Source organism: Melospiza melodia, unplaced genomic scaffold (assembly GCF_035770615.1).
Source record: "Melospiza melodia melodia isolate bMelMel2 unplaced genomic scaffold, bMelMel2.pri scaffold_174, whole genome shotgun sequence".
Taxonomy (NCBI): Eukaryota; Metazoa; Chordata; class Aves; order Passeriformes; family Passerellidae; genus Melospiza; species Melospiza melodia.
The window spans coordinates 141571-167003 of NW_026948520.1; the positions used below are offsets into that span (position 1 = coordinate 141571).

The 25433-nt window shown below is 49.1% G+C and overlaps 1 long non-coding RNA gene across 1 annotated transcript; it reads left to right on the plus strand.

The window, feature by feature from the left end:
- The first annotated feature begins 14367 nt into the window (after positions 1-14367).
- LOC134433284 (uncharacterized) lies at positions 14368-15337 on the plus strand. The gene is made up of 3 exons (XR_010031523.1): positions 14368-14456; positions 14846-15003; positions 15125-15337. It is a non-coding gene; the product is annotated as an uncharacterized LOC134433284 (long non-coding RNA).
- The last annotated feature ends 10096 nt before the right edge of the window (positions 15338-25433 follow it).

The window sequence follows — 25433 nt, forward strand, 5'->3', positions numbered from 1 at the left end:
CACGTCTCACTTTTGATCCCAGTGCTGAGGAGCGCAGGGCAGAGCAGTCCCGGTGTGTCTCGTGTCATGTGTCTGTTGTGCATTATGTGTTGTTTGTGTATGCAATGTCTTTTACCTTAGGGGGGCCTGTCAGGAACCCTGGCATCCTTGTTAGCATCTGTGATCTCTGCATTCCCTGGCCTGGCAGCCTGGCCACAGAACTTTTGACTGGGGAGCTCAGACAGGCATCAGACTCTCTTCTCTCTTTGGAAGCATCCAGTCAGGTGTCTTGTCAGGTCTTGTTCTGAGCTGTACGGACAGCTGTGCCCCACCTGGATCCATTGTGGTGGAGTAGGACTTGTAAGAATGTGAGGGCAGGCAGAGGATTCTGAGCATAGGATTCCTAGGCATCGATCTTTGCTGTTCTTGGAATAAATCCTTCAGTTAGCATCTTCTTCCTCCAGGGTTCTCTGAGCCTCATCAGCTGACCGTCAGTTTGAACTCAGTCATCTCCTTTTGCATTCTCTCAGTCCTTGCAGCCATTTTCCTTGCCAAGAGATTTCTGTTCCTGTTGTGTCCCTGTTGTCTGTCCTGTCCTGCCTGTCCTGATTCACGGGTGTCAGCACACGTATGTGCCGGAGCTGCTCTGCCCTGCCGCACAGCCTGGTGCGATAGGAGAGGGCCCGGGGACTTGGAATGTGTAATGTGGGGTGTAGTTGGACTCTAGGTGGGATTTGTAGATGGACACAGGATATCTGGAGCTCCTCAGTTATCCTGCAACAGTTTGACTCTTGTCCTACCTTTTTTTTCAGATTGAGATGGATTGAATCGGTGCCAGAGGGCCCCATCCCGTTGAGGGGATTGCCCCGAGCAGGTGAGGCCCCATTTGTCTCTGCAGCAGAAGTGTGTATGGTGACTGTGTTACAGCACTGTTCTTTGTCTTTCTTTTTAGGAAGTCAATCTGGATACCAGCAGCCGAGGTGAGCAGTGGAGAGAAATGGTTCTTATTGCTCAGCTCTCAAGAACAACAATTTTTCAGCAGATGGATCATGTCGCAAGAGAGGTCTGCCCAGTGTCAAGGATGATGTTTGAGACTGAAGCTTCAGGTGAGTTGAGGGTTGTGCATGGGAGAGAGAGGGTGATCAGGTATCCATTTAGGAGTTCTTGGGAGGGGGTTTGCAGGCAGCAGGGTGAGAAAGGGTGTTTGTTTGTTTATTTGAGGGCCCCCCCACACAAGGCTGTTCAGAAGCCTAGCAGAGGCATTCCCGTGTGTTACAGCACACAAGGTCATCCACTGCACTCACAGCAATGCCATTTAACTTTGCCTTTCTCTTACCCAGGTGCCACCCCTAATGAAGGCCACAGCCTTGGAATCAGGATGAAGCTGGAGCCTGAGGGAGCCAGGCACACTCAGGAAAGGGCAAGTAGCTGACTTGCAGGGATTTGGCCCGCGTAACTCTGGATCACACTTTGGTTTCGGTTTACTTTATTGTAGCTGACCAAGAGGCTCCTCGGCACTCATGAGGCCCTCGGAGGCAGACTCATTTCAGGTGCAACGTGGATCCACGTCACCGATCATCCAAAAGATAAGTCGGGGGCCATGGCCTGGAGATGAGTGAATAGTGGGTTGGGAGTTCTTGGGGCAGATTTAAAAATGAGCAGAGGGAAAGGCAATCTTGTCCAAGGGCCTCTTAGGACAGCTAAAGGGAGAGGCTCTACTTTTGATGGCAGCTTTCAGGCGGGCAGTGCAGAACAGCTCCGGTGTGCGTCGTGTTGTCCGGTGTGCCGTGTTCCCTAGTGTGTCTTTGGGGTCCCTTTTGCCCTCTTCCCTCGAGGCCCCCACCACAAGCATGATGTGTCGTGTTTCACGTCCCCCTGTTTGTCACGTTCTGTGTCACGGGTGTCTGCAGGTGTTTGTGCCGGAGCTGTTCTGCCCTGCTGCATGGCGTGCTTCAGTAGGACAAACCATGGGGAGTTGGAATTTGTGACGTGGGCTGTACTTGGGCTCTAGCTGCTCTTCCTAGATTGACATAAGGTGTTTGCAGCTTGTGAGTTACCCTGGTGGTGTTTGACATATGTTCTAGCTTTCTTTCAGGTGTAGCTGCATTCCAGGTGTCGCAGAGGGTCAGGGTTAGGAGGTGCCGGGCCTTCTTAGGAGCGCGGTGAGTAGCAGAGTGGTGGGGTTTTGGCCGATGCGGTGCCAAGGTCAGGCACTGATGTTTGGTTCTCTTTAATCTAGCTGTTTGAGAGACACCAGCCCGGTGCCAGCAGGACCTTCCCAGCTGACGAGGTGGCCTTTCTATGCACCTGAGACAGACTGGCATCCCCAGATGTCTGAGAGATAAGTAGAGGGCTGTGACCCACAGAGGGGATGAAGGCATGGTGCTGGTTTGGGAATTACTGGCAGGGGTTTTTGGGTCCGATTTGGAGGTGGGGGGTGTTCATGAAGTGGCCCCTTAGGCCCCATACAAGCCACGTCTCACTTTTGATCCCAGTGCTGAGGAGCGCAGGGCAGAGCAGTCCCGGTGTGTCTCGTGTCATGTGTCTGTTGTGCATTATGTGTTGTTTGTGTATGCAATGTCTTTTACCTTAGGGGGGCCTGTCAGGAACCCTGGCATCCTTGTTAGCATCTGTGATCTCTGCATTCCCTGGCCTGGCAGCCTGGCCACAGAACTTTTGACTGGGGAGCTCAGACAGGCATCAGACTCTCTTCTCTCTTTGGAAGCATCCAGTCAGGTGTCTTGTCAGGTCTTGTTCTGAGCTGTACGGACAGCTGTGCCCCACCTGGATCCATTGTGGTGGAGTAGGACTTGTAAGAATGTGAGGGCAGGCAGAGGATTCTGAGCATAGGATTCCTAGGCATCGATCTTTGCTGTTCTTGGAATAAATCCTTCAGTTAGCATCTTCTTCCTCCAGGGTTCTCTGAGCCTCATCAGCTGACCGTCAGTTTGAACTCAGTCATCTCCTTTTGCATTCTCTGTCCTTGCAGCCATTTTCCTTGCCAAGAGATTTCTGTTCCTGTTGTGTCCCTGTTGTCTGTCCTGTCCTGCCTGTCCTGATTCACGGGTGTCAGCACACGTATGTGCCGGAGCTGCTCTGCCCTGCCGCACAGCCTGGTGCGATAGGAGAGGGCCCGGGGACTTGGAATGTGTAATGTGGGGTGTAGTTGGACTCTAGGTGGGATTTGTAGATGGACACAGGATATCTGGAGCTCCTCAGTTATCCTGCAACAGTTTGACTCTTGTCCTACCTTTTTTTTCAGATTGAGATGGATTGAATCGGTGCCAGAGGGCCCCATCCCGTTGAGGGGATTGCCCCGAGCAGGTGAGGCCCCATTTGTCTCTGCAGCAGAAGTGTGTATGGTGACTGTGTTACAGCACTGTTCTTTGTCTTTCTTTTTAGGAAGTCAATCTGGATACCAGCAGCCGAGGTGAGCAGTGGAGAGAAATGGTTCTTATTGCTCAGCTCTCAAGAACAACAATTTTTCAGCAGATGGATCATGTCGCAAGAGAGGTCTGCCCAGTGTCAAGGATGATGTTTGAGACTGAAGCTTCAGGTGAGTTGAGGGTTGTGCATGGGAGAGAGAGGGTGATCAGGTATCCATTTAGGAGTTCTTGGGAGGGGGTTTGCAGGCAGCAGGGTGAGAAAGGGTGTTTGTTTGTTTATTTGAGGGCCCCCCCACACAAGGCTGTTCAGAAGCCTAGCAGAGGCATTCCCGTGTGTTACAGCACACAAGGTCATCCACTGCACTCACAGCAATGCCATTTAACTTTGCCTTTCTCTTACCCAGGTGCCACCCCTAATGAAGGCCACAGCCTTGGAATCAGGATGAAGCTGGAGCCTGAGGGAGCCAGGCACACTCAGGAAAGGGCAAGTAGCTGACTTGCAGGGATTTGGCCCGCGTAACTCTGGATCACACTTTGGTTTCGGTTTACTTTATTGTAGCTGACCAAGAGGCTCCTCGGCACTCATGAGGCCCTCGGAGGCAGACTCATTTCAGGTGCAACGTGGATCCACGTCACCGATCATCCAAAAGATAAGTCGGGGGCCATGGCCTGGAGATGAGTGAATAGTGGGTTGGGAGTTCTTGGGGCAGATTTAAAAATGAGCAGAGGGAAAGGCAATCTTGTCCAAGGGCCTCTTAGGACAGCTAAAGGGAGAGGCTCTACTTTTGATGGCAGCTTTCAGGCGGGCAGTGCAGAACAGCTCCGGTGTGCGTCGTGTTGTCCGGTGTGCCGTGTTCCCTAGTGTGTCTTTGGGGTCCCTTTTGCCCTCTTCCCTCGAGGCCCCCACCACAAGCATGATGTGTCGTGTTTCACGTCCCCCTGTTTGTCACGTTCTGTGTCACGGGTGTCTGCAGGTGTTTGTGCCGGAGCTGTTCTGCCCTGCTGCATGGCGTGCTTCAGTAGGACAAACCATGGGGAGTTGGAATTTGTGACGTGGGCTGTACTTGGGCTCTAGCTGCTCTTCCTAGATTGACATAAGGTGTTTGCAGCTTGTGAGTTACCCTGGTGGTGTTTGACATATGTTCTAGCTTTCTTTCAGGTGTAGCTGCATTCCAGGTGTCGCAGAGGGTCAGGGTTAGGAGGTGCCGGGCCTTCTTAGGAGCGCGGTGAGTAGCAGAGTGGTGGGGTTTTGGCCGATGCGGTGCCAAGGTCAGGCACTGATGTTTGGTTCTCTTTAATCTAGCTGTTTGAGAGACACCAGCCCGGTGCCAGCAGGACCTTCCCAGCTGACGAGGTGGCCTTTCTATGCACCTGAGACAGACTGGCATCCCCAGATGTCTGAGAGATAAGTAGAGGGCTGTGACCCACAGAGGGGATGAAGGCATGGTGCTGGTTTGGGAATTACTGGCAGGGGTTTTTGGGTCCGATTTGGAGGTGGGGGGTGTTCATGAAGTGGCCCCTTAGGCCCCATACAAGCCACGTCTCACTTTTGATCCCAGTGCTGAGGAGCGCAGGGCAGAGCAGTCCCGGTGTGTCTCGTGTCATGTGTCTGTTGTGCATTATGTGTTGTTTGTGTATGCAATGTCTTTTACCTTAGGGGGGCCTGTCAGGAACCCTGGCATCCTTGTTAGCATCTGTGATCTCTGCATTCCCTGGCCTGGCAGCCTGGCCACAGAACTTTTGACTGGGGAGCTCAGACAGGCATCAGACTCTCTTCTCTCTTTGGAAGCATCCAGTCAGGTGTCTTGTCAGGTCTTGTTCTGAGCTGTACGGACAGCTGTGCCCCACCTGGATCCATTGTGGTGGAGTAGGACTTGTAAGAATGTGAGGGCAGGCAGAGGATTCTGAGCATAGGATTCCTAGGCATCGATCTTTGCTGTTCTTGGAATAAATCCTTCAGTTAGCATCTTCTTCCTCCAGGGTTCTCTGAGCCTCATCAGCTGACCGTCAGTTTGAACTCAGTCATCTCCTTTTGCATTCTCTCAGTCCTTGCAGCCATTTTCCTTGCCAAGAGATTTCTGTTCCTGTTGTGTCCCTGTTGTCTGTCCTGTCCTGCCTGTCCTGATTCACGGGTGTCAGCACACGTATGTGCCGGAGCTGCTCTGCCCTGCCGCACAGCCTGGTGCGATAGGAGAGGGCCCGGGGACTTGGAATGTGTAATGTGGGGTGTAGTTGGACTCTAGGTGGGATTTGTAGATGGACACAGGATATCTGGAGCTCCTCAGTTATCCTGCAACAGTTTGACTCTTGTCCTACCTTTTTTTTCAGATTGAGATGGATTGAATCGGTGCCAGAGGGCCCCATCCCGTTGAGGGGATTGCCCCGAGCAGGTGAGGCCCCATTTGTCTCTGCAGCAGAAGTGTGTATGGTGACTGTGTTACAGCACTGTTCTTTGTCTTTCTTTTTAGGAAGTCAATCTGGATACCAGCAGCCGAGGTGAGCAGTGGAGAGAAATGGTTCTTATTGCTCAGCTCTCAAGAACAACAATTTTTCAGCAGATGGATCATGTCGCAAGAGAGGTCTGCCCAGTGTCAAGGATGATGTTTGAGACTGAAGCTTCAGGTGAGTTGAGGGTTGTGCATGGGAGAGAGAGGGTGATCAGGTATCCATTTAGGAGTTCTTGGGAGGGGGTTTGCAGGCAGCAGGGTGAGAAAGGGTGTTTGTTTGTTTATTTGAGGGCCCCCCCACACAAGGCTGTTCAGAAGCCTAGCAGAGGCATTCCCGTGTGTTACAGCACACAAGGTCATCCACTGCACTCACAGCAATGCCATTTAACTTTGCCTTTCTCTTACCCAGGTGCCACCCCTAATGAAGGCCACAGCCTTGGAATCAGGATGAAGCTGGAGCCTGAGGGAGCCAGGCACACTCAGGAAAGGGCAAGTAGCTGACTTGCAGGGATTTGGCCCGCGTAACTCTGGATCACACTTTGGTTTCGGTTTACTTTATTGTAGCTGACCAAGAGGCTCCTCGGCACTCATGAGGCCCTCGGAGGCAGACTCATTTCAGGTGCAACGTGGATCCACGTCACCGATCATCCAAAAGATAAGTCGGGGGCCATGGCCTGGAGATGAGTGAATAGTGGGTTGGGAGTTCTTGGGGCAGATTTAAAAATGAGCAGAGGGAAAGGCAATCTTGTCCAAGGGCCTCTTAGGACAGCTAAAGGGAGAGGCTCTACTTTTGATGGCAGCTTTCAGGCGGGCAGTGCAGAACAGCTCCGGTGTGCGTCGTGTTGTCCGGTGTGCCGTGTTCCCTAGTGTGTCTTTGGGGTCCCTTTTGCCCTCTTCCCTCGAGGCCCCCACCACAAGCATGATGTGTCGTGTTTCACGTCCCCCTGTTTGTCACGTTCTGTGTCACGGGTGTCTGCAGGTGTTTGTGCCGGAGCTGTTCTGCCCTGCTGCATGGCGTGCTTCAGTAGGACAAACCATGGGGAGTTGGAATTTGTGACGTGGGCTGTACTTGGGCTCTAGCTGCTCTTCCTAGATTGACATAAGGTGTTTGCAGCTTGTGAGTTACCCTGGTGGTGTTTGACATATGTTCTAGCTTTCTTTCAGGTGTAGCTGCATTCCAGGTGTCGCAGAGGGTCAGGGTTAGGAGGTGCCGGGCCTTCTTAGGAGCGCGGTGAGTAGCAGAGTGGTGGGGTTTTGGCCGATGCGGTGCCAAGGTCAGGCACTGATGTTTGGTTCTCTTTAATCTAGCTGTTTGAGAGACACCAGCCCGGTGCCAGCAGGACCTTCCCAGCTGACGAGGTGGCCTTTCTATGCACCTGAGACAGACTGGCATCCCCAGATGTCTGAGAGATAAGTAGAGGGCTGTGACCCACAGAGGGGATGAAGGCATGGTGCTGGTTTGGGAATTACTGGCAGGGGTTTTTGGGTCCGATTTGGAGGTGGGGGGTGTTCATGAAGTGGCCCCTTAGGCCCCATACAAGCCACGTCTCACTTTTGATCCCAGTGCTGAGGAGCGCAGGGCAGAGCAGTCCCGGTGTGTCTCGTGTCATGTGTCTGTTGTGCATTATGTGTTGTTTGTGTATGCAATGTCTTTTACCTTAGGGGGGCCTGTCAGGAACCCTGGCATCCTTGTTAGCATCTGTGATCTCTGCATTCCCTGGCCTGGCAGCCTGGCCACAGAACTTTTGACTGGGGAGCTCAGACAGGCATCAGACTCTCTTCTCTCTTTGGAAGCATCCAGTCAGGTGTCTTGTCAGGTCTTGTTCTGAGCTGTACGGACAGCTGTGCCCCACCTGGATCCATTGTGGTGGAGTAGGACTTGTAAGAATGTGAGGGCAGGCAGAGGATTCTGAGCATAGGATTCCTAGGCATCGATCTTTGCTGTTCTTGGAATAAATCCTTCAGTTAGCATCTTCTTCCTCCAGGGTTCTCTGAGCCTCATCAGCTGACCGTCAGTTTGAACTCAGTCATCTCCTTTTGCATTCTCTCAGTCCTTGCAGCCATTTTCCTTGCCAAGAGATTTCTGTTCCTGTTGTGTCCCTGTTGTCTGTCCTGTCCTGCCTGTCCTGATTCACGGGTGTCAGCACACGTATGTGCCGGAGCTGCTCTGCCCTGCCGCACAGCCTGGTGCGATAGGAGAGGGCCCGGGGACTTGGAATGTGTAATGTGGGGTGTAGTTGGACTCTAGGTGGGATTTGTAGATGGACACAGGATATCTGGAGCTCCTCAGTTATCCTGCAACAGTTTGACTCTTGTCCTACCTTTTTTTTCAGATTGAGATGGATTGAATCGGTGCCAGAGGGCCCCATCCCGTTGAGGGGATTGCCCCGAGCAGGTGAGGCCCCATTTGTCTCTGCAGCAGAAGTGTGTATGGTGACTGTGTTACAGCACTGTTCTTTGTCTTTCTTTTTAGGAAGTCAATCTGGATACCAGCAGCCGAGGTGAGCAGTGGAGAGAAATGGTTCTTATTGCTCAGCTCTCAAGAACAACAATTTTTCAGCAGATGGATCATGTCGCAAGAGAGGTCTGCCCAGTGTCAAGGATGATGTTTGAGACTGAAGCTTCAGGTGAGTTGAGGGTTGTGCATGGGAGAGAGAGGGTGATCAGGTATCCATTTAGGAGTTCTTGGGAGGGGGTTTGCAGGCAGCAGGGTGAGAAAGGGTGTTTGTTTGTTTATTTGAGGGCCCCCCCACACAAGGCTGTTCAGAAGCCTAGCAGAGGCATTCCCGTGTGTTACAGCACACAAGGTCATCCACTGCACTCACAGCAATGCCATTTAACTTTGCCTTTCTCTTACCCAGGTGCCACCCCTAATGAAGGCCACAGCCTTGGAATCAGGATGAAGCTGGAGCCTGAGGGAGCCAGGCACACTCAGGAAAGGGCAAGTAGCTGACTTGCAGGGATTTGGCCCGCGTAACTCTGGATCACACTTTGGTTTCGGTTTACTTTATTGTAGCTGACCAAGAGGCTCCTCGGCACTCATGAGGCCCTCGGAGGCAGACTCATTTCAGGTGCAACGTGGATCCACGTCACCGATCATCCAAAAGATAAGTCGGGGGCCATGGCCTGGAGATGAGTGAATAGTGGGTTGGGAGTTCTTGGGGCAGATTTAAAAATGAGCAGAGGGAAAGGCAATCTTGTCCAAGGGCCTCTTAGGACAGCTAAAGGGAGAGGCTCTACTTTTGATGGCAGCTTTCAGGCGGGCAGTGCAGAACAGCTCCGGTGTGCGTCGTGTTGTCCGGTGTGCCGTGTTCCCTAGTGTGTCTTTGGGGTCCCTTTTGCCCTCTTCCCTCGAGGCCCCCACCACAAGCATGATGTGTCGTGTTTCACGTCCCCCTGTTTGTCACGTTCTGTGTCACGGGTGTCTGCAGGTGTTTGTGCCGGAGCTGTTCTGCCCTGCTGCATGGCGTGCTTCAGTAGGACAAACCATGGGGAGTTGGAATTTGTGACGTGGGCTGTACTTGGGCTCTAGCTGCTCTTCCTAGATTGACATAAGGTGTTTGCAGCTTGTGAGTTATCCTGGTGGTGTTTGACATATGTTCTAGCTTTCTTTCAGGTGTAGCTGCATTCCAGGTGTCGCAGAGGGTCAGGGTTAGGAGGTGCCGGGCCTTCTTAGGAGCGCGGTGAGTAGCAGAGTGGTGGGGTTTTGGCCGATGCGGTGCCAAGGTCAGGCACTGATGTTTGGTTCTCTTTAATCTAGCTGTTTGAGAGACACCAGCCCGGTGCCAGCAGGACCTTCCCAGCTGACGAGGTGGCCTTTCTATGCACCTGAGACAGACTGGCATCCCCAGATGTCTGAGAGATAAGTAGAGGGCTGTGACCCACAGAGGGGATGAAGGCATGGTGCTGGTTTGGGAATTACTGGCAGGGGTTTTTGGGTCCGATTTGGAGGTGGGGGGTGTTCATGAAGTGGCCCCTTAGGCCCCATACAAGCCACGTCTCACTTTTGATCCCAGTGCTGAGGAGCGCAGGGCAGAGCAGTCCCGGTGTGTCTCGTGTCATGTGTCTGTTGTGCATTATGTGTTGTTTGTGTATGCAATGTCTTTTACCTTAGGGGGGCCTGTCAGGAACCCTGGCATCCTTGTTAGCATCTGTGATCTCTGCATTCCCTGGCCTGGCAGCCTGGCCACAGAACTTTTGACTGGGGAGCTCAGACAGGCATCAGACTCTCTTCTCTCTTTGGAAGCATCCAGTCAGGTGTCTTGTCAGGTCTTGTTCTGAGCTGTACGGACAGCTGTGCCCCACCTGGATCCATTGTGGTGGAGTAGGACTTGTAAGAATGTGAGGGCAGGCAGAGGATTCTGAGCATAGGATTCCTAGGCATCGATCTTTGCTGTTCTTGGAATAAATCCTTCAGTTAGCATCTTCTTCCTCCAGGGTTCTCTGAGCCTCATCAGCTGACCGTCAGTTTGAACTCAGTCATCTCCTTTTGCATTCTCTCAGTCCTTGCAGCCATTTTCCTTGCCAAGAGATTTCTGTTCCTGTTGTGTCCCTGTTGTCTGTCCTGTCCTGCCTGTCCTGATTCACGGGTGTCAGCACACGTATGTGCCGGAGCTGCTCTGCCCTGCCGCACAGCCTGGTGCGATAGGAGAGGGCCCGGGGACTTGGAATGTGTAATGTGGGGTGTAGTTGGACTCTAGGTGGGATTTGTAGATGGACACAGGATATCTGGAGCTCCTCAGTTATCCTGCAACAGTTTGACTCTTGTCCTACCTTTTTTTTCAGATTGAGATGGATTGAATCGGTGCCAGAGGGCCCCATCCCGTTGAGGGGATTGCCCCGAGCAGGTGAGGCCCCATTTGTCTCTGCAGCAGAAGTGTGTATGGTGACTGTGTTACAGCACTGTTCTTTGTCTTTCTTTTTAGGAAGTCAATCTGGATACCAGCAGCCGAGGTGAGCAGTGGAGAGAAATGGTTCTTATTGCTCAGCTCTCAAGAACAACAATTTTTCAGCAGATGGATCATGTCGCAAGAGAGGTCTGCCCAGTGTCAAGGATGATGTTTGAGACTGAAGCTTCAGGTGAGTTGAGGGTTGTGCATGGGAGAGAGAGGGTGATCAGGTATCCATTTAGGAGTTCTTGGGAGGGGGTTTGCAGGCAGCAGGGTGAGAAAGGGTGTTTGTTTGTTTATTTGAGGGCCCCCCCACACAAGGCTGTTCAGAAGCCTAGCAGAGGCATTCCCGTGTGTTACAGCACACAAGGTCATCCACTGCACTCACAGCAATGCCATTTAACTTTGCCTTTCTCTTACCCAGGTGCCACCCCTAATGAAGGCCACAGCCTTGGAATCAGGATGAAGCTGGAGCCTGAGGGAGCCAGGCACACTCAGGAAAGGGCAAGTAGCTGACTTGCAGGGATTTGGCCCGCGTAACTCTGGATCACACTTTGGTTTCGGTTTACTTTATTGTAGCTGACCAAGAGGCTCCTCGGCACTCATGAGGCCCTCGGAGGCAGACTCATTTCAGGTGCAACGTGGATCCACGTCACCGATCATCCAAAAGATAAGTCGGGGGCCATGGCCTGGAGATGAGTGAATAGTGGGTTGGGAGTTCTTGGGGCAGATTTAAAAATGAGCAGAGGGAAAGGCAATCTTGTCCAAGGGCCTCTTAGGACAGCTAAAGGGAGAGGCTCTACTTTTGATGGCAGCTTTCAGGCGGGCAGTGCAGAACAGCTCCGGTGTGCGTCGTGTTGTCCGGTGTGCCGTGTTCCCTAGTGTGTCTTTGGGGTCCCTTTTGCCCTCTTCCCTCGAGGCCCCCACCACAAGCATGATGTGTCGTGTTTCACGTCCCCCTGTTTGTCACGTTCTGTGTCACGGGTGTCTGCAGGTGTTTGTGCCGGAGCTGTTCTGCCCTGCTGCATGGCGTGCTTCAGTAGGACAAACCATGGGGAGTTGGAATTTGTGACGTGGGCTGTACTTGGGCTCTAGATGGGATTTGTCGATGGACAAATGATTTCTGGAGCTCTTAAGTTATCCTTCAACTGTCTGCCTCCTTTCCTAACTTTTTTTTCAGATGCACCTCCTGAGATGACTACAGTAGTGCTGGAGGTTCCATCTTCTCAAAGGGTATAGGGTTCAAGAATTCATCTTGCAGAGAGTTATATCAAGTCCTGGCTTGTATTGTATGTGCCTATCTTGACTTGTACACGTGTGTACTTACACAGCATGTAAGTGTGTCGCCTTATATGGTGTATGCTTACACCCTGTGTACACTTGCACTGTTTTCCTCAGCTTATATATTGTGTGTACTTACATTGTGCCATTTATGATTGGAGCTGCCCTGCCCTGGCACGTAGTCACAGTTAGGTAGAACATTTATCAAAATTTTACTGGTCATCTGTGTTCTATGGGATTTTGGGTACAAAATTTATCGGTCCCGAGCGGGGACAAGTCCTGGCTGTCAGATAGCCACTCATTGACCCTTCCTGTCATCTCACAGGTCCCCGAGCCTGCTGATTTCCCCAGAATCTACCATTTGACGTCAGGGAGCAGCAGCCAGAAGATGTGTTACAGCACTTTCTTCTGCGTCTCGAGTAAGGGATGCAGTGAGCGTGTAAATGGAAAGAGTGTGTGAGCGTGTGTGAGAGCATGTGACTGTGTCTGTGTCTGCTCGTCTCTGCATGTGTGAGCACATGCTGACTGGATTTAAGCTTGTGTGTGTGACTTGTGCTTTCCAGGTTTTGCAACTCATTGTTAAATTTAGAATAAAAAATCCCCAGCTGGGTTACATTGTATGTTCTGACATGGTATGTACCTATGTTGGCTTAAAACCCAGAAAAACAGACGAAGATAGGCAAGAAAAAACCCAGGAAAAAACCCCAAGATGGGTGAGAAAAAACCCAGAAAAATACCCCGATGCTGGGCAAGAAGAAACCTAGAGAAAAACCTGAAAATGGGCAAGAAAAAAAACCAGAAAAAAACAGGAAAAAACCCTGAAGGTGGGCAAGAAAAAACCCAGAAAAAAACCCAGAAGAAAATTCCAACAAGGGCAAGAAAAGACCCAGAAAACACCCAGAAAAAATCGCAACCAAAGTATAAATATAGAAATGTGTTTCAAATATATGCAGATAAATAATTTAACAATTCTTTATATAAAATATAAAATAACATAAATCAACACAATCCGTAATACTGCATATATCTTATTATAGTGTATTATAGGATATTGATATAAAATAGATTATTTATGTGTATCGTATCTTATTTATATAGTTTGTTATATATTACACCATATTGATATACTGTATGTTTTTTTAAGTAGTTTAAAATAAAGGGGGATTTTGTTTTTTATTTGGCAAAAGCAAGTGTTTTAGTATAAAAATTATGAATACAAATAATATAAAGCTAGAAATCTAAGTATAGAAATAGACAATAAATAGCTAAAAGTTAATATAAAAATTAAAAATATGTACCATATCTACTGCTACAACTTACAGATTAATTCTTTTTTAACTTATTTTTTCTTATATTATGTGAATAGGATACATATTATATATTATTATATTCACATTTATGTTTATATTTAAGCATTATATTAGTCATGCAAGCTATAAATATAAAAACAGTTCAATATAGTTTAAAAGAATAGAGCTTTTTATTTCTTTAGTTAGGATGGGATTTTTATTTTAAACAATAAAAGCATGATAGAAATGTAATTTCAAACATAGAAATATACAATCGATATAGAAAGATATTTATCAAACCAGAAAATATAAGTAAATATAAATAATAGGAACAGACAGAATATGTTATATAAATTACATGCTACATCAATGTCCACTGTAAAGATGCATGTGAAATTTTATATTTCTATTTTTCTTATTTATATTATGTAAACATGGCTTTAAATCAAGGGGGCTTGTTTGGTTCTGGTCGGGTAAGAGGCAGGTTTTTGGCATTTATTTCAGAGCAGTTTTTGTTGGGGGTCGCCCCTGTTATTTTTTGCCGCCTTCTCTGCCCGCAGCCCTGAGGCGCGCTGCGCCCCTGGCTGGGGCGGGCGGCAGTGCTGCCGCTTTGTGGGCAGAGCGCGGTACTGCAGCTCTCAGCCGCCAGGCAGCCGAGAGCCCGCCATGTTGGGAGTGGCGAGTTGCGGATGTCACGGAGTTTTTCTTGACCTTCTCAAGATGGCGGCGACAAGGGCTGGGAAGTCGAGGACCCGGCTCGGTCTAATCGGCTGCCTGCATGGAACACCGACGCCAGGGCGGCCCCGACGGCTTTTCATGTGGCATTTTTAGTGTCTAAGACACGGACTATGTGGTCAGCAGCGCTGCGGGCGTCCGTATTTAGGCGGGTTGCTGACAGGCATCTGCCTAATCGCCTATCTCTTCCGAGGGTCCTCTTTCACTCGCCAGCTTGGGAAGGGCACGTCGTGAATGTTGCGGACTTTCTTTGACCTTCTCAGGATGGCGGCGAAATGGGCGGGGAAATCGCACACCCCTGTAAATCTGCCCCCCTGTGGCCACAGAGCGGGATCGCATCCCCCGAGCCAGCGCCCTGCCCCTCGCCGCTGAGTGCCGGGGGCGGGGCAAGGACGCCGCTGCCGAGCGAGGGAAGGGCGAGGGGCGGGAGCTTGCGGTGGTCGGGCCAGGGTCTGTAAATGGCGGGGACGGGGGAAGCACATTCGGGAGTGCAAAGGGACGCGATGGCCGAGAAGAATGGCCGCGGCGGGGGGGGCCCGGCGGGACCGGTTTCGGCGGGCGGCGGAGGTGCGGTCGTAGCGCTCCGGGGCAGCGGACGGGGGCAGGCGAGCGGCATCGGAACAGGGCGGCAGCCCCCGAGCCCGCGCCCGCCCCGCTCCAGGCTCTGGGAGCGACCGCGGGCCGGACAAGCCCGGCGGGGCGGCCCCGGGCAGGCGGCGGAGCGGGGCCGTGGCGCTCCCCGCCCTCGCTGACGACAGCTTTGGAAGGTCGGGCCGGGCGCCCGTCCCGTCCCGTCCCGCCGCGTCCCGGTCTCTGTAAACTCCCCTCTGCCTTTGCAGGTCTGTGCTGGACAGTGGGAGAAAGGTCCGTGCTGGTTGCTGTGTCCTCGGTGAGCAGAGAGCTCTGACCTTGGCCGCATGGGCTGCTGAGTGCTGGAACAATGGGGATGCGCTTTTATTTATTTAGTGACCTTTACAGATTTATTCCCCTGTTTCAGGTGAGCGTGCATCATTGCCGGTTTGGGATTGAGTGAAATGCGCTGAGGAACCCAGTTCTGGGGAGGGAGGGAAATCCTCTCTTAACATTTACCAAAATCTTTTGTCAACTCATCACGGCAGGACAGCGTGAAGACTGAAAATGTAAGAAGATGTGGAGGGAAACAGAGAATCTGACAGTAGCATCGAACGTACAAGTGCACGAATTTTGCTTTTTTGCTTGGATTTAAACTCTGAAGTTGTAAGGAATTTGGGAATGAGAAGGGACCTTTCAGAAGAAGAAGGAGTTGTTGTTACAGTCCTGGCAAAAGCCTTTGTTCTAGCTAATAAAAGAAGTTAGTGAAGAAAAAAAAACACTTTTTTTTCTTTTTGTTTTTTAAACTATTATATTAATTGGTCGTATATGGTGTGTTGTTCTATTTCTTGCTGTTATTAACTCTGTGTAGATTGTTTTTTGAGTGAAGCTGACTTTGGATGGGTTGGTTTGTATTTGAGGTAGGAGTAATTTCAATAGGTTTCTTTCATAGACTTCTGATAGGTATTACTGCGATTTTGGTTTTGTTTACTGTATGTATAAACCTAGAGCTTTGGTAGGGCCAGCTGGGCTGCTGGAGTTTTGGGTGTGAATTTATTAGAGGGCTTTTGTTAAATGCAGTTTTTAATTTTTGAAATGTTTTTCAATGTAGTGGTTTTAAGGTGGTTTTTAAGAACTCGTTGTATTGTTTTATGTTGTTTGTAGTTGGTGTATGATAAGGGATGTGGTGTGACTTTTTGGACGCTATGGTTTTGGTGTTCCTAAGTTCTGATTTCTTTCTGGTTTGATAGTTTTTTTTATTTATATTTTTTGGGACAGGGGCATTTATATGGTGGGGTGTTATAGGCAATATTTTTTTAATTTAGTTCGTGGTATTTTTTAGTATTTTAATAATTTAGATTTTTTATTTTCATGGTTTTAATATTTTTTTAATTTTGTCAAATAGCTTTTATAGATTATATGTTATTATTTGTGCATAAAGGTAGAGGTTTTTTTTTAGTAATGTTTAGGGTCAGTTGTACAGTTTTGAGTGTAGTGAGTTGCTTTGCTTGAATTTTTACTGGGCGTTTTTATTAGCAGCTGTGTCATTTTCAAGGTGTATTTGGGTGTTTGAGATATTGGTGTAGGAGGCAGTTTATGATGAGAATGTGCGGAGGTTTAGGGCTACTTTCAAATCCCACTATCAGTTATTTACAGTTTGGTTTATTTCAGTTTTTATTGGGGTTCAATGTTGTGGGATGTTTGTTCTGTTAGTAATAGAAATAGGTTTTATTTTGCTGTGCTGCGATGGGATGAGCTTGTGCTGCGTACTGCTGCTGACAAAGGTACAGTATTTTTATGGCTCTGATGTGACAGGTTAATGAATTTATATGGTCTAATATATAGATGAAAATAGAAATAAATATAAATTTAAAAATAAATATAACATTACAGTGGTAAAGAAATCTAGCAATCAAATAGATAAATACGTAAAACTAATTGATATATACTATGTTACAATTATATACCATATATTATATAATCTATTATATATATAAACAAAGATATATATATATAGAATGTAAATATAAAAATGTTAAAATAAATTGGAGATTTTTTGGGGTTTTTTTAGGTTATAGGCTGTTTTTTTTTTATAAATAATATAAATAGAAATAATATAAAAGTAGAAATCCAGATATCGGTATATAAATTACATATTTATATATCTATAAACATTTAATATGAATAAATATAAGTAAAAGAAATACATATTATAAAAATAATAGATCTATTATTTTTTTATTAAAAGGTATTCTCTCTAATCTATCACATCTATAAGTATAATAAATTAAATTTGTAGATGTGAATAGAATTTTAACTATTGTTTAAATAAAGGGGTGTCCTTGGTTTTTATTTGGTTATAGGCAGGAGTTTCATTTTAAATAATATAAGTATTATAAAAATGTGAATCTTTATATTCATAGTTCAGCAATTTGAAATATATAATAATTATATAAAGAGAATCTTAACTAAAATATAAATATAAGTAAGTGAAATGCAGATTTGTAATATAGAATATAAATAACATTATATGGCAATATAAATTATAAATGGGAATAAAAATATAAAAATATGTAAATATATTTTAAAGGAAAGGGAATTTTTTGGCTTTCATTTCAGTAGAGGCAGGGGTTTTATTTTAAATAACATAAGTGTTACAGAAGTACAAATCTTGACACAGGAATATATAATCAATATATCAAAATATGTATAAAATATATAAATAAGTGCTTGGAGTAGATGTAATATAGAATATAAATTTATTTATAAATTGACATTGATAAAGATAAATGTATAAGTAAGCAATATACATTAGTATACATTGTAAATACAAATGTGAATATAAATATGAAAACATAAGGATATAGATTTAAATATCTTTTAAAAGAAAGGGTTGGGGTTTTTTTTGGTTCTTACTGGGTTAGAGGCAGGGTTTTTATTATAAATAATATGAATATGGATATTACTGTTATAAATATACATAGAAATATCAAATATATCAATATTGAGAAATATATATCTTGATTATTTAAGTAAATATAAATATCAGGAAGAGATGTAATGGAGAATACAAATAAGAGTATACATTAGTATACATTTTAAATGTACAAGTGAATATGAGCCTGAAAAAAAGATTATTAAAAAAAAATCCTGTCTCAAATTAAAGCCAAAAAGAACCCCTTTTTTTAAACTGAATTTCAATATTTTTCAAAATTCAAAGTGTTACAGAAGTAAAAATCCTAACACAAATAAATAATAAATATATGAAGATATTAATAAAAATATATAAATAAATATAAGGAATACTAACAGATGTAAAATAGAAAATAAATTTATAAAGTAATCGGACATTAAAAATGAAAAGTTAAACATTATACACACCAATATACATTGTGAATATAAATTTGGATATAAATATAATAAACATAATTTTTAAAAAAATTAAATACACATAAATTTAAGGGGTTCTTTTTGGCTTTTATATGGGTAGAGGCAGAGTAATTTTTTTAAAGAAAGTAAGTATATATTTTTGTTAGCATTTTTACTTTTGTAACACTTACAACGTAAAAATATGTATAAAAATAAATCAATACATTTAGGTATTAGGGATAGATGTAATATAGAATATAAATTTATTTATAAATAAAATGTATAAATAGACAGTATACATCAATATACATTGTAAATAAAAAGGTGAGTATTATTATGAAAAATATTCGTAAAAATATTTAAATATTTCTTAAAAGAACTTACTCGGTTTTGGTTTTTGTTTTCTTTTTTATCCTATGAGGTTAGAGGCAGGAGGGTTTTTTTTCTTCTTCCTGGTTGTTTTGCGGCATTTATTTCAGAGGAGTTTTTGGCGTGGGTCGGCCCTGTTTTTTTGCCGCGTTCCCTGCCTTCACCTTGTTTGAGAGTCCCAAGCACCTCCAGCAATATGCCACCAGGAACTTGGGCTGCTGACTTTTGCTTACCTGGGGAAAGGGTCAGCAGTTGTGTTCAGGAGCCTGGGGAAAGGTGTGGCCAGCTGTCTGCTGAAATTTCACCTTGCACAGGATGCCTCCCAAACCTAAGCTGCCGCCACCGCAAAGTCCGGCTGGTTTGAGGGTCCCAAATGGCTCCAGCAATCTTCCATCAGGAATCTGGGCTGCTGAGTTTTCTTCTACTGGGGAAGGGCTGGCAGTGGTGCTAAGGAGGCCATGAAGCGGCTGGCTGCCTGCTCAAATTCTGTATTGCGAAATGTGCCTCCCACACCCCAGCTGGCACAAGCGGCAACTCCAGGTGCTTTTGCCTCGGCACCTCTCTCCAGGCATCTGCCATCAGGAATCTGACAAGCTGAGTTACGCTTTGCTGTGTAATGGGCAGCATTGGTGTCCAGGGCCCATACTGACCTGCTTTGTGCTGAATTTCTGCATTGCACAGGACGCCTCCGAGACCCAAACTGCCACCTCAGCTGAGTCGAGCTTCTTTGAGAGTCCCAAGCGCCACCAGCAATGTGCAACAAGGAACCCGGGGGGCTGAGTTTTGCTTACCTGTGGAAAGTGTCAGCATTAGTGTTCAGAAGCCTGGGGACTGGAGGGGCCGGCTTTCTGCTGGAATTTAACATTGCGCAGGATGCCTCCCAGACCCAAGCTGCCACCTCACCTGACTCAAGCTCATTTGAGAGTTCCAAGCGCCTTGAGCAATCTGCCACCAGGAACTTGGGCTGCTGACTTTTGCTTACGTGGGGAAAGGGTACGCCCTAATGATCAGGGGCCTGTGGTCTGGAGTGGACGGCCGTCTGCATGCTGAAGTCCACCATTGCGCAGGATGCCTCTCAGACCCAAGCTGCCACCACCTCAAAGTCAGGCTGGTTTGAGGATCCGAAATGGCTTCACCAATCGGCCATCAGGAACCTGAGCTGGTGAGTTACACTTCCCTGTCTCAAGGGCGGCATTTGTGTACAGGGCCCAGGGGCCCTTAGTGGCCGACTGCCTTCTGAAATTCCGCATTGCGCAAGATGCCTCCCAGACCCAAGTTGCCACCTCAGCCGAGTCGAGCTCGTTTGAGAGTCCCAAGCGCCACCACCAATCTGCAATAAGGAACCTGGGGGGCTGTGTTTTGGTTACCTGGGCAAAGGGTCAGCATGTGTCTTCAGGAGCCTGGGGACAGGAGTGGCCGGCTGCCTGCTAAAATTTCACATTGCGCAGGATGCCTCCGAGACCCAAGCTGCCACCTCAGCCGAGTTGAGCTCGTTTGAGAGTCCCAAGCGCCTGCACCAATCTGCAACAAGGAACCTGGGGGGCTGAGTTTTGCTTACCTGTGGAAAGGGTCAGCATTAGTGTTCAGGAGCCTGGGGACAGGAGTGGCCGGCTGTCTGCTGAAATCTAACATTGCACTGGATGCCTGCTGGACCCAAGCTGCCACCACCGCAGAGCCAGGCTGGTTTGAAGGTTTCAACTGGCCCCAGAAATCTGCCATCAAGAACCTGAGCAGGTGAGTTACACTTCCCTGTGTCCAGGGCAGCACTGTTTTTCAGGGCCCAGGGGCCCTTAGTGGCCGACTGCCTTCTGAAATTCCGCATTGCGCAGGATGCCTCCCAGACCCAAGTTGCCACCTCAGCCGAGTCGAGCTCGTTTGAGAGTCCCAAGCGCCACCACCAATCTGCAATAAGGAACCTGGGGGGCTGTGTTTTGCTTACCTGGGCAAAGGGTCAGCATGTGTCTTCAGGAGCCTGGGGAGAGGAGTGGCCGGCTGCCTGCTAAAATTTCACATTGCGCAGGATGCCTCCCAGACCCAAGCTGCCACCTAAGCGGAGTCGAGCTCATTTGAGAGTTCCAAGCGCCTTGAGCAATCTGCCACCAGGAACCTGGGGGCTGAGTTTTGGTTACCTGGGCAAAGGGTCAGCATGTGTCTTCAGGAGCCTGGGGACAGGTGTGGCCGGCTGTCTGTTGAAATTTCACATTGCGCAGGATGCCTCCCAGACCCAAGGTGCCACCACCGAAAAGGAAGGCTGGTTTGAGGGTCCCAAATGGCTCCAGCAATCTGACATCAGGAACTGGAGCTGGTGAGTTACACTTCCCTGTGTAAAGGGCAGTATTGGTATACAGGGCCCGGGGGCCCTTAGTGGCCGGCTGCCTTCTGAAATTCCGCATTGCGCAGGATGCCTCCCAGACCCAGGCTGCCACCTCACCTGAGTCGAACTATTTTGAGAGTCGCAAGCTCCTCCAGCAATATGCCACCAGGAACTTGGGATGCTGGCTTTTGCTTTCCTGGGGAAAGGGTCAGCAGTAGTGTTCTGGAGCCTGGGGACCGGAGCAGCTGGCTGTCTGCTGAAATTCTGCATTGTGCAGGATGCCTCCCAGATCCAAGCTGTCACCACCGCAGAGTCAGGCTGCTTTGAGGGTCCCAAATGGCTCCAGCAATCTTCCATCAGGAACCTGGGCGTCTGAGTTTTCTTCTTCTTGGAAAGGGTTGGCATTGGTGTTAAGGAGTCCTCAGCTGAAGCGGCTGGCTGTCTGCGCAAATTCTGCATTGCCAAATGTGCCTCCCAGACTCAAGCTGGCCCCAGTGGTAACTGCAGGTGCTTTTGCCTCGGCACCTATCTCCTGCCATCTACCATCAGGAACCTGGAAGATGAGTTACACTTCCTTGTGCAATGGGCGGCATTTGTGTCCAGTGCCCAGGGGCCCGTAGCGGCCTACTGTCTGCTGAATTTCCGCATTGCGCAGGATGCCTCCCAGACCGAAGCTGCCACCTCAGCCGAGTCGAGTTTGTTTGAGAGTCCCAAACGCCTCCACCAATCTGCAACAAGGAACCTGGGGGCCTGAGTTTTGCTTAGCTGGGGCAAGGGTCATCATTACTTTTAAAGAGCCTGTGGGCTGAAGTGGCTGTCTGTGTGCCTTCTGAAATACCGCATTGCACCGGATGCCTCCCAGACATAAGCTGCCACCTCAGCCAAGTCGAGCTCATTTGAGAGTCCCTAGCACCACCAGCAATCTGCAACAAGGAACCTGGGCGTCTGAGTTTTGCTTACCTGGGGGAAAGGGTCAGCATTAGTTTTCAGGAGCCTGGGGATGGGAGTGGGTGGCTGCCTGCTGAAATTTAACATGGTGCAGGATGCCTCCCAGACCCAAGCTGCCACCACCGCAAAGTCAGGCTGGTTTAAGGATCCCCAATGGCCCCAGCAATCTGCCATCAGGAACGTGAGCTGGTGAGTTACACTTCCCTGTGTAAAGTGCGGCATTGGTTTTTAGGGCCCAGGGGCCCTTAGTGACCGGCTCTGCTGAAATTCTGTATTGTCCAGGAAGCCTCCCAGTTCCAAGCTGCCACCTCACCTGAGTCGAGCTTGTTTGAGAGTCCCAAGCTCCATCACCAATCTGCAACAAGGACCCTGGGGGGTGAGTTGTGCTGACCTGGGGAAAGGGTCAGCAGTAGTGTTTAGGAGCCTGTGGACCGGTGTGGCCAGCTGTCTGCTGAAATTTAACATTGCGCAGGATGCCTCCCAGACCCAAGCTGCCACCTAAGCGGAGTCGAACTCGTTTGAGAGTCCCAAGCGCCTCCACCAATCTGAAATAAGGAACCTGGGGGGCTGTGTTTTGCTTACCTGGGCAAAGGGTCAGCATGTGTCTTCGGGAGGCTGGGGACAGGAGTGGCTGGCTGTCTGCTGAAATTTCACATTGCGCAGGATGCCTTCTCAACCCAAGCTGCCACCACCACAAAGTCCGGCTGGTTTGAGGGTCCCAAATGGATCCAGCAGTCTTCCATCAGGAACCTGGGCGTCTGAGTTTTCTTTTTCTTGGAAAGGGCTGGCATTGGTGTTAAGGAGTCCTCAGCTGAAGCGGCTGGCTGTCTGCTCAAATTCTGCATTGCCAAATGTGCCTCCCAGACTCAAGCTGGCCCCAGTGGTAACTGCAGGTGCTTTTGCCTCGGCACCTGTCTCCTGCCATCTGCCATCAGGAACCTGGAAGATGAGTTACACTTCCTTGTGCAATGGGCGGCATTTGTGTCCAGTGCCCAGGGGCCCGTAGCGGCCGGCTGTCTGCTGAAATTCCGCATTGCGCAGGATGCCTCCCAGACCGAAGCTGCCACCTCAGCCGAGTCGAGTTTGTTTGAGAGTCCCAAACGCCTCCACCAATCTGCAACAAGGAACCTGGGGGCCTGAGTTTTGCTTAGCTGGGGCAAGGGTCATCATTACTTTTAAAGAGCCTGTGGGCTGAAGTGGCTGTCTGTGTGCCTTCTAAAATACCGCATTGCACAGGATGCCTCCCAGACGTAAGCTGCCACCTCAGCCAAGTCGAGCTCATTTGAGAGTCCCTAGCACCACCAGCAATCTGCAACAAGGAACCTGGGCGTCTGAGTTTTGCTTACCTGGGGGAAAGGGTCAGCATTAGTTTTCAGGAGCCTGGGGATGGGAGTGGGTGGCTGCCTGCTGAAATTTAACATGGTGCAGGATGCCTCCCAGACCCAAGCTGCCACCACCGCAAAGTCAGGCTGGTTTAAGGATCCCCAATGGCCCCAGCAATCTGCCATCAGGAACGTGAGCTGGTGAGTTACACTTCCCTGTGTAAAGTGCGGCATTGGTTTTTAGGGCCCAGGGGCCCTTAGTGACCGGCTCTGCTGAAATTCTGTATTGTCCAGGAAGCCTCCCAGTTCCAAGCTGCCACCTCACCTGAGTCGAGCTTGTTTGAGAGTCCCAAGCTCCATCACCAATCTGCAACAAGGACCCTGGGGGGTGAGTTGTGCTGACCTGGGGAAAGGGTCAGCAGTAGTGTTTAGGAGCCTGTGGACCGGTGTGGCCAGCTGTCTGCTGAAATTTAACATTGCGCAGGATGCCTCCCAGACCCAAGCTGCCACCTAAGCGGAGTCGAACTCGTTTGAGAGTCCCAAGCGCCTCCACCAATCTGAAATAAGGAACCTGGGGGGCTGTGTTTTGCTTACCTGGGCAAAGGGTCAGCATGTGTCTTCGGGAGGCTGGGGACAGGAGTGGCTGGCTGTCTGCTGAAATTTCACATTGCGCAGGATGCCTTCTCAACCCAAGCTGCCACCACCACAAAGTCCGGCTGGTTTGAGGGTCCCAAATGGATCCAGCAGTCTTCCATCAGGAACCTGGGCGTCTGAGTTTTCTTTTTCTTGGAAAGGGCTGGCATTGGTGTTAAGGAGTCCTCAGCTGAAGCGGCTGGCTGTCTGCTCAAATTCTGCATTGCCAAATGTGCCTCCCAGACTCAAGCTGGCCCCAGTGGTAACTGCAGGTGCTTTTGCCTCGGCACCTGTCTCCTGCCATCTGCCATCAGGAACCTGGAAGATGAGTTACACTTCCTTGTGCAATGGGCGGCATTTGTGTCCAGTGCCCAGGGGCCCGTAGCGGCCGGCTGTCTGCTGAAATTCCGCATTGCGCAGGATGCCTCCCAGACCGAAGCTGCCACCTCAGCCGAGTCGAGTTTGTTTGAGAGTCCCAAACGCCTCCACCAATCTGCAACAAGGAACCTGGGGGCCTGAGTTTTGCTTAGCTGGGGCAAGGGTCATCATTACTTTTAAAGAGCCTGTGGGCTGAAGTGGCTGTCTGTGTGCCTTCTAAAATACCGCATTGCACAGGATGCCTCCCAGACGTAAGCTGCCACCTCAGCCAAGTCGAGCTCATTTGAGAGTCCCTAGCACCACCAGCAATCTGCAACAAGGAACCTGGGCATCTGAGTTTTGCTTACCTGGGGGAAAGGGTCAGCATTAGTGTTCAGGAGCCTGGGGACGGGAGTGGGCGGTTGCCTGGGGAAATTTAACATGGTGCAGGAAGCCTCCCAGACCCAAGCTGCCACCACCGCCAAGTCAGGCTGGTTTAAGGATCCCCAATGGCCCCAGCAATCTGCCATCAGGAACCTGAGCTGGTGAGTTACACTTCCCTGTGTAAAGGGCGGCATTGGTTTTTAGGGCCCAGGGGCCCTTAGTGACGGGCTGTCTGCTGAAATTCTGCATTGTCCAGGAAGCCTCCCAGTCCCAAGCTGCCACCTCACCTGAGTCGAGCTTGTTTCAGAGTCCCAAGCTCCTTCACCAATCTGCAACAAGGAACCTGGGGGGTGAGTTGTGCTGACCTGGGGAAAGGGTCAGCAGTAGTGTTAAGGAGCCTGTGGACCGGTGTGGCCAGCTGTCTGCTGAAATTTCACATTGTGCAGGATTCCTCCCAGGCCCAAGCTGCCGTCACCGCAAGGTCAGGCTGGTTTGAGGGTCCCAAATGGCTCCAGCAATCTGACATCAGGAACCTGAGCTGGAGAGTTACACTTCCCTGTCTAAAGAGCGGCTTTGGTTTTCAGGGCCCAGGGGCCTTAGTGGCTGACTGCCTTGTGAAATTGCACCTTGCGCAGGATGCCTCCAAGACCCAAGCTGCTACCTCAGCCGAGTCGAACTCGTTTGAGAGTCAAAAGCGGCTCCAGCAATCTGGAACCAGGAACCTGGGGGGTGAGTTTTGCTGACCTGGGTAAAGGGTCAGCAGTAGTGTTAAGGAGCCTGTGGACCGGTGTGGCCAGCTGTCTGCTGAAATTTCACATTGTGCAGGATGCCTCCCAGACCCAAGCTGCCACCACCGCAAAGTCAGGCTGGTTTGAGGGTCTCAAATGGCTCCACCAATCTGACATCAGGAACCTGAGCTGGTGAGTTACACTTCCCTGTCTTAAGGGCGGCTTTGGTTTTCAGGGCCCAGGGGTCCTTAGTGGCCGACTGCTTTCTGAAATTCCGCATTGCGCAGGATGCCTCCCAGACCCAAGCTGCCACCTCAGCCGAGTCGAGCTGGTTTGAGAGTCCCAAGCGCCTCCACCAATCTGCCACCAGGAACTTGGGGGTTGAGTTTTGCTCACCTGGGTAAAGGGTCAGCAGTAGTGTTAAGGAGCCTGT